Here is a 9,186-nt window from a genome sequence, read left to right as displayed (position 1 = left end):
TAATGAGGGGTATGGGGTTTTAAGCATTTAAAACTTTAAAGTGGCAGACAATGGCTAATCTCTAAGCCATATTGTTATTTTTTATTGATATAATAAATGGTGGGTTTATCTTTTATTTGTTGGGTAATTACCCATGTTATAGCATAAACCCCCCAATGTTTTGAATTCAGTTTTCCCTTAGTTAAACTAGCTGTCGCCCCTCCTCCTCCTTGTTCCGACCGGCAGTGAACATCACCACCACCTCATTAGTGCGCTTGACCACCGAGAAGCGATCCCGACCAATCTCGCTCTGAAATCGGTCACAGTTAGGCCGAATCGAGAAGGGAAATAGACACCCAAAACCTCGATTGTCAATTTAATTTTTTCGATTCCGGCCATTTCAACGACCATCTTGTTTCGTTCTTCCGCCGTAGGTAAAGTCAGATCGTTTAATTTGGATAATATTTCACTGTTTAGATTGAAAACATATTATAGTTGGTGTTGGTTTAGATTGTTGATAAATAGTTTTAAAAGGGTGATAAATACGTAATAAAATTCGGTTAGGGTGTTATTCTATAAATATTTTTAAATGAGTGCCTAATAGGTAATTAAATTCAGTTCGGTGACATATTCGTAATTATTTTCAAAAGGGTGTTATTTTGTAATTATTTTTAAAAGGGTGTTATTTTTGTAATTATTTTTAAAAGGGTGCTATTTTGTAATTATTTTAAAAGGGTGTTATTTTATAATTATTTTTAAAGGGTGCTATTTCGTAATTATTTTAAAAGATGCTATTTTCCTAAATATTTTTAAAAGGGTGTTAATTTCGTAAATAAATTTATGTTAAGGTTCTATTTTGTAAAAGTTGATTGTGAGCACATTTGACCAGAACTTTGACCAGCGTTGACCGGCTAGTAAATGACCGTTGAATTTTTTCGAGTATACATATTTTGACAGTTTTCGACGTCCCGAATCCGTTTCTCCAAATTCGAACCAGAAGGCCTTCAAATCGTCAGTCAAACCTGTTGACTTTGACTTTGACCAAGAATTCGAATTTTCGAAAAGTCATATTTTTTTTGACGTCCTGATTCGGATTCTGCAATCCGTTAGGTCAAATTCAAACTCGAAAGCCTCTGAATTAGCCCGTAAACCTAGAAAATTCATATTTATCTAAGTGTTTTAATTTAGTGAATTGAACAGAATGGTGAATGACTTATTATAGTTATGTTAAAGGTACTCGGGGATCTCCAGACTGTTTCAATACTCGACCCGGTTCCTCCCGATCCGCTCGTCCACGAGAAGCCTTGAATACTCGTATATTTCTGAAACCCTGTTAGTTATTTTTTAGAATATTATTTCGATATAACCCTGTTCTGATATGGCTTAGGTTCCGTTCAGTTGAAGAGCCTAGTGAAGCTGTGCTCAATAGATCTTTCGGACTGACCTATTATCGGTGTTTCCTTATGTGCAGTATAAATGTTTTAAATATATGTTTGAAATCTCATGTGCACATGATTGTTTTCTATGATTTGAAATAATGTTTGATATGATTTGACTACGTATAAATTACCTGATTTGGATTACTGAAATAAAAAGCATGATTGCCCGATTTTTGATTTCTGAACACTGGATTACTGAACTGATAATCTGTCTGAACTCTGAATTACTGTTACTACTGGTTACCGTCTGAAAAATGTTTTCTACAGGGTACTCTGGGTTATGGTATGAAGACTCTGGCAGGTTCAATCGCTGTTGGTAATTCCTCTGATAGGTTCAGCACCGATTGGTAATTCCTTATGGACCTAAGTCGAGCCTTGGGTAGGCTCTGTGACCCTAAGATTTTCTTGGGTAAGCCTTTGTGGTCCCGGGAATTGTCTTGGGTAGGCTCGCAGGCCCCAAAGTACTCCCTTAGGTTGTGCATTTCTGGGGATCTGCACATGGCGTTCGGTTGGAGGACGATGCAGAGTTTTTAAATTAAAAACTCCTATGATGTTTTAATGATTATGATTTGCACTGGTTTTGAAAATCATAACTGTATGTTTTTATTTCTATACTGTTGGGACACATTGAGCCTCTAGCTCACTTTTCAAATTGTTTAACCCCTTTCAGATACTCTCGGATAGACACTCCGTATTAGGCACTTGGATGATTGATACATTTAGTTCAGAGTATTTTGTTGTAATATTATATTTTCCGAACTGTTTTTAATTAAGGTGACATGTACCTTATTTCTGAAGTATTTATCGTTTTATGACGTTTTCTGTTGTTGTTACTGATATTGATTTTCGATGCTCCGGATTTATTTTATGTAATATTTTACCTAGTATCTTTCATGTTTTGTATTTATGAATTTAGTTTTTATCGTTAATTATTATAACTTTTATATAAAGATCATTTGTAACATGATTTTAAATTATCGAATAATGTTTTTGGAAAAATATCTTTCAGAATCTTTAATGTAATATGCTAGACTTAGCCGAAACGCATATGCCGAATCTAGGGGTTACATAGGGTGTTGTTTGGGTAAAATTGCCGGTTAAAATAGTTGTCAAAGTTTGACCACTTTTGGTGGTGCCCTTTTAGTTAAAAGGATGAGCAGTCCATCACAGTTTCTTTAATTAATAAAAACGAGTACTTTATCAAAATTAAATTATATTAATTAAAATAATATTTTATTTTTTCTTAATCATCAAGAAAACAGATTAAAAACTAGTATAATGTATTCGTACATGACAATTTTTAAAAAAACTAAACTAAACAACTCATAAAATATAATACATAAATAAATATCATTATCAACATTGAAGGATAAATATTATTGACACTTATATAAAAATAAATATATTAATGATAATACGTTGAGAAATGACAACTATTGCGATTCAAGTATGATTTATTTAAGCTTATTACGAGCACCTATTACTATAAAAGGGTCAGCTCAATAGTTTAAATTAATGATAGATCAACACAATAATTAAATATATGTCACGTGAAAAGAAAATATCACATACTATAATTCTTAAATAAAAGAAAAAAACTATGAAAACTTGGGATAAAATATAAATAGAAATCAATTAAATGTCGATGGCACCCCCTTCTTATATCCTTTCTATACAATAAAAAAAGTTAAAAGAAAAAAAAGTTTGATGTTTATTTTATTATAACAAAAACTTGGTAGTCCACCTAGGGATGTTCACTCGACCCGAAACCGACCTAATCAAGTCGATTTTTTTTTAAATTTTGGGTTCGAGTCGGGTTGAGTTTTTTTAAGTGTGATATTCGGGTCAGGTCGGGATCGGGTTTAAGGTGAAAAATATCCGACCTGACCCGACCCCCAAAAAAATATAATTTTAATTTATATATTTATGAATAATTACAATAATATCCCTCTATATATAAGTTTTTTCAATTAAGTCATGGTTTTTATTGAATAAAAATATTTTTTTTATTATTTCGGGTCGAGTTTTTAAATCATATATTCGAGTCGGGTGAAACCTTCTTTTACTCGAGTCGAGTCGAATCTCAAGTGGAGGCTCCTTTGTTCTCAGGTCAGGTCGGGTGAACCAAAAACTCGACCCATACCGATCCCTATGTCCACCAGAGTTCTCTCTCATGCAGTAACCCTAAAATCAATAAAATAATAGGTTGAATGATTTGAATCCTAGATAAGGCCAATAGAAGAATGTAATTAATAATATAAATTAAACAGTCACTTTAATCTAATTTTAAAATAAAATTATTTTTCGGGGTGGTTGAATCCTTATGTGATCAGCTATTAAGCAATAAATAAATAAGACTGTTACAATTCAATTAATGCTTTACCCTCTTTTGACCATTCTCACATCAGAAACAAACTATTCACAGCCTCAACGAATGAACCCCTAACTAATTATAATTAAAAATTTGTTTACCCTTCGGGGTTATTTTACCACTAAATTCAAGGAAAAATAATATATTTAAAGAGTAATAATACCAATTTCCTGGAAGAGCAAAACAGACATAAACAATGGGCCAGTTAGGTATGTCGGATGGCTACCGATAATTTAAAGCTAAAACGGAGGGCCATGCCCCTGCATGATGAATATTCAATTCAAACACAAAGGCTTTGAATTTTTAGTCTTTGATAAACAGTGCTTTACGGTAAATAACAATTATAAACAACGATTTATTCGCCTGCAACGTTAACTAATATTATAGCTTGAAGCAACAAAGAAAGAGCAAAGCTGAGGTCAAGTTCTTTCAATATTTATCCACCAATCCACTGTTATATATTCAAATTAATTATTATCGTGAAATAATATCTATTTAGAATTTTTTTTATTAATTAATGATAAATATATAATTTTTTTATAATATATTATACTGTTCAAATCTGAATCTAAGAAGATAATATTTTTTTACCATTAAAATCATCATTTCGATTTAAATAATTAAATTATATTTAAATAAAAAATAAATTATATTTTGACCGCCTCCGATGAAAGGCAACTGGACGTAGCCCACCCTCGGTCTAAGACTTTATTTAATTTAGCATGTCATTGACGTGCGTGGAAGCAGCACAGCAGTACGGAACAGACAATGAAAGAGAAAGCGTCAATGTTTTCTCCTCTTTAAATAGACACACACACACGACCGAAGTTTAACATTACCCGCTTCTTGCTATCTACTTATCGCCTGTCATTCTCTGATTCCAACACTGAGATATACTGAAAAACCAAACTCTTCAGTTCCTGTGTTTTTTTTCCGGCAATAACCAGAACTGGAAAAACATGAAGTTCGGGAAGGAATTCGCATCTCAAATGGTGCCTGAATGGCAGGAAGCTTACATGGATTATGACTTTCTCAAGACACTTTTAAAAGAAATCCATGGCTTCAAGCAAAGGACAAGACCACCGGCCACCCCAGGTGGTCTCAAACGAAAGATGACACTGTACAGAGCTTTCAGTGGTCTGGTCCAAAGACACAACAACAACCAGCAGCCCACCACTCCTTCCTCCGGACATCGAAGATCAACGACCTATCTTGGTGAACTCCGTCGATCGTGACGGTTCCCGGAGTTACGAAACGACTTTCCTTATGCAAGCAGACGAAGGGGGAGAATACGAGCTGGTGTTCTTTAGAAGGCTCGATGACGAGTTCAATAAGGTGGATAAGTTCTATAGGTCCAAGGTGGAAGAGGTGACCAAAGAGGCTGAGATCTTGAACAAGCAAATGGATGCTCTGATTGCTTTCAGAATCAAAGTGGAGAATCCTCAGGGATGGTCGTGGGAAGACAGGTCTGGCGAAATGACCCGTCTCGCCTCTGACGTCGCTGCCTCCACCGCCGCCTTGGCTGCTTCGACTCCTGCTGGTGCCAGGGCAAGCAGTAAGTCATACACCACAAAGCACAACAACATATAAATTTAGTTCCTGTACAATTTATGAACGTGTTTTTGGTTGATATGCAGGGAGAGTTGAGCACATGGAGGTTATAGAAGAAGGGCCAAGCGTCCATGAAGATTCAGATGATGATAAACAAGACAAAGCTGAAGTTCAAAAGCCAGTGGCCAATGAAATTAAGGGTCGAAAACCAGCTCCATTACATATTCTAAACCATGTCAAAATGAACAACACCCTTGCGACACCTCTATCAACCATTAAAGGTGTTCTAAACGTACCTAAGCACACTGAGCTGAAGTTTAATAGGGAAAATCTTAAGAAAGTTGAGCACCAACTTAAGCGAGCTTTTGTTGAATTCTACCAAAAACTGCGACTTCTAAAGAGTTTTAGCTTCTTAAACACATTAGCCTTCTCAAAAATCATGAAGAAATATGACAAGGTATGTATGTATGTATGTGTATGTACATATCTATTAATCAACTTCCCCTCATATACATGCCCAATTGGCTTCTGGTTTTTAACAATATTTTGTTCATCATGATTGCAGATCACTTCAAGGGACGCTGCAAAGTCATACATGAACATGGTAGATAATTCTTACCTAGGTAGCTCCGAAGAGGTGAGCTTTTTCTAATAAATTAAAAGCAGCCCTTAAGGTGCTAAGAATGGCTTAGATAACAGATAATTTACATGTTTAATCGCAGGTTACCAAACTTATGGAGAGAGTTGAAGCTACGTTCATCAAGCATTTCGCAAACTCGAACCGCAGCAAAGGAATGAGTGTTTTAAGACCAAAAGCTAGGAAACAAAGACATAGAATAACATTCTCTACTGGTATACCAACTTAACTTCACATTATATATAGGGAGTTCATGAAGCAATTCAGTACCAGTAAATATATAACGCTTTGCAATTCTCAGGTTTCTTTGCTGGATGCACATTTGCTCTCATAGTAGCACTTATATTGATCATTCGTGCCCGAAATATCATGGGTCAAGATGGAAAGAACCAGTACATGGAAACCATGTTCCCTCTTTACAGGTAAGTTTTTAGATTTAAATGTTTCTTGGCTAGCATCTCTACTCACCTAAACCTTCATATCCATACCCCTGCAATTCGATAATTAATCCATTTGTTTGAAACCTGCAGTTTATTTTGGATTCGTCGTTCTACATATGGTTATGTATGCCGTGAATGTATACTTTTGGAGAAGGTATCGGGTCAATTACGCCTTCATATTCGGTTTTAAGCAAGGAACAGAACTAGGCTACAGAGAAGTTCTGCTTGTAAGTTTTGGTCTTGCAGCACTGGCGCTAGCTAGTGTGCTCTCAAATCTTGATATGCAGATGGATCCCAAAACAATGGATTACCAAGCATTCACCGAAATACTCCCTTTGATCCTCGTTGTGGTAAGATTATTCAATTTGTTCTTAATGAGAAGAACTGATCTTTTGCTAATAGTATTGAATGTTACTGATTTCTTGGTTCTTTGTTCTGCAGCTCGTGTTTATCATACTGTTCTTGCCACTCAACATCCTATATCGATCGAGCCGTTACTTCTTCCTCACATGTTTGTTCCATTGTATCTGCGCCCCTCTCTACAAGGTTAAAAAAGAGATAGCTTAAGGGTCTATATGATCAAAACAATGATCAGATCGGTCTTATTAATCGGTTAATGACTTTCTACTGCAGGTCACACTACCAGATTTCTTCCTGGCAGATCAATTAACTAGCCAGGTTTGTGACTTGAAACTTGCTGTTTGATTATTTTGAAACGGTCATCGGTATAATCGTTGTCAACCCTTTTCTTTGCCTTCAGGTGCAAGCATTCCGGAGCCTTGAATTCTACATTTGCTACTACGGATGGGGAGACTTCAAACACAGGCAAAACAGCTGCAAAACCAACGCTGTATTCAACACTTTCAGCTTCATCATCGCTGTGATCCCGTACTGGTCTCGCCTCCTTCAATGCCTGCGTCGCTTGTTCGAAGAGAAGAACCCCGAACAAGGGTACAACGGGCTGAAATATTTCGTCACGATCGTCGCCCTGTGTTTGAGATCCGCTTACAGCCTCAACAAGGGATTAGGTTGGGGAATATCAGCCGTTGTTTTCTCGGTTGCAGCGGCAATCTTCGGTACTTATTGGGACCTTATCCACGACTGGGGACTACTGAAACGGCATTCGAAGAACCGCTGGCTGAGAGACAAACTCCTTATCCCTAACAAAAGCGTCTACTTTGGTGCCATGGTGAGCATAATGACGGCGTAATGTTTTAATATTCGCCAAGAGATTCCATTTTATTATGTGTTTTAACAATTTGTTTGTTCATTAAAAACGCAGATTCTGGATGTTTTGCTGAGATTTGCATGGCTGCAAACGGTGTTCAATTTCAACTTGTTTGATCTGCATAGGCAAACGTTGGTGACCATAGTGTCGAGCCTGGAGATCATCCGGCGCGGCATGTGGAATTTCTTCCGGTTAGAGAACGAGCATTTGAACAACGTGGGCAAGTACCGTGCATTCAAATCGGTGCCCTTACCTTTTAACTATGATGAAGACGAAGATAAAGATGAATAGGATGTTCAAATTTCAACACAGGAAACACAGTAAATATGTGAAAACAAAGGAAAAAAATGTAACTATTATTATTTGATTCTTTCTTCCTAAGATGCTGTTTATCTTACAGTTTTTGAAGGGGAGGTTAGGACAAGATTGCTCGCATATAAGAGAAGATTGGTGCTGTTAAATATGAGCCCACTGCTTTCTTTTAAATATAATATATAATTAAGGATTATTTTTTCATGCTCGATGAGTAACAATAAACACCATTAATCGTAACTGTGAGCATCATTAATTTAATTTATAAAATTTAAAAATTATAAATTACTCAACGTATAATTATAAATTAATTATTTAAGATAAATAAATTTAGTACCTAAAGTTTCACTTTTGATACGTTCTTTTTTATGAAAACATACGTTTTTGTATAGTTATAAATTATTTATTTTGGATAAATGACACATTTAGTACCTAAAGTTTCACTTTTGATACGTTTTTATGAAATCATATGTTTTTGTTTCATTTTGATATCCAATAATTTTTTTATTTTTTAAATTACCACATCAGCAATTAAATAATATTTTTATTATTTTATTAAACTAATAGGGTGATGATATGTGTCACCACCTACGAAAAAAAACCAACTAGGGAATTGAACATGTGCCCTCCAAGTAAGGCAATAAAAGCTTAGCCACTAGACTAAACAAGTTAATAATTAATAAATCACCACAAACTATATTTAATTATTTTCCATTACCATCTTAAAACAAAATAATAATAATAATAATAATTAAATATTAAAATATTTAAAAATAAAAAAACATCTTTCATTATAAACTAAATTACTTAATTAAAAATTAAATTATTTTAACTTTATTTTAGAATAAAAATAATTAAATATATGCTTTTAAAAAAATCAATCTTAAACTATTTTAAAAATTAAATTATGATCATATAATATAAATTTAACTTAAATAAATATTAAAAATTACTTTTATCATAAATAATTTAGAATTGTATATTTATTTAATTAATAGAGGATTTATGAAGTTAAAAAATAGTATTATTTTAATAATTTCATATTTATTATAGTTTATACTAAAAAATGTTTTATATTTTTAAATAATTTAGTCTTTGATTAAACAATTTTATAAATTAAATATAAAGTTGATCTTATATAATTAATTTAGTTGACTAGTTTAATGATTTGTACACTATTTTTTTTGGGAGAAGTCCTAAGTTTGAGTCCTAATTTTAATTAAAATATA

The 9,186-nt window shown here is 34.0% G+C and overlaps 1 pseudogene; it reads left to right on the top strand.

Moving 5' to 3' along the window:
* The first annotated feature begins 4,654 nt into the window (after nucleotides 1-4,654).
* On the top strand, nucleotides 4,655-7,994 carry LOC120130365 (annotated as a pseudogene).
* The last annotated feature ends 1,192 nt before the right edge of the window (nucleotides 7,995-9,186 follow it).

Source organism: Hibiscus syriacus, unplaced genomic scaffold (assembly GCF_006381635.1).
Source record: "Hibiscus syriacus cultivar Baekdansim isolate YM2019G1 unplaced genomic scaffold, ASM638163v2 tig00110546_pilon, whole genome shotgun sequence".
Taxonomy (NCBI): Eukaryota; Viridiplantae; Streptophyta; class Magnoliopsida; order Malvales; family Malvaceae; genus Hibiscus; species Hibiscus syriacus.
The sequence above is the reverse complement of the archived record's forward strand: the minus strand, read 5'-3'. Positions and strand labels throughout refer to the sequence as shown.